Genomic DNA, 551 nt, shown 5'->3' with positions numbered 1-551 from the left:
GGGGGGGGGGGGGGGGGGGGGGGGGGGGGGGGGGGGGGGGTCTCGCGGCCAGGTGGGATGGCTTTGGAAACGAGGCGCAGATTGGCCTAATCCACCCCGCAGCGTTGTCGTGAAAATGAAATGAGACGACCTTGCGTGTCTCGCTTCGCCACCCTCCCAGTCGGCACTCGTTGCCGAAAAGGGGAGGGGAACCCAAAGAAAGCCCATGGAAAAGCTTCCTGCTTTATCACTGTCATCAGTCCCTTGGACTCTATAAACACTCAAGCTATTTCTTACTGATATTTCTTCATTTGCTACTTTGGAGAAGTTCTGATTTAATAGATTGTATTTTGCATGTAATTTCCTGTTGGGAGCCTTTGGGCTATAAATGGTCTATTTTTAAAAATGTCATCTTGGAAGGGTTGGTTTGACAAAACAATGGAATTGCTTATAATTTTAATAGCTTGTGCAGTTTTTAGATTTTATGTTTCCACCTTCACAATTCTTAAATTTTCAATTCTTGACTGTAAACTCTCCTGAGATCTTGATTTGTTGGGCATTATATGAACAGT

This window comes from Varanus komodoensis, unplaced genomic scaffold (genome assembly GCF_004798865.1).
Source record: "Varanus komodoensis strain SLA01 unplaced genomic scaffold, ASM479886v1 scaffold32, whole genome shotgun sequence".
In the NCBI taxonomy this organism is placed as follows: domain Eukaryota; kingdom Metazoa; phylum Chordata; class Lepidosauria; order Squamata; family Varanidae; genus Varanus; species Varanus komodoensis.
This window is presented reverse-complemented; position numbering follows the sequence as displayed.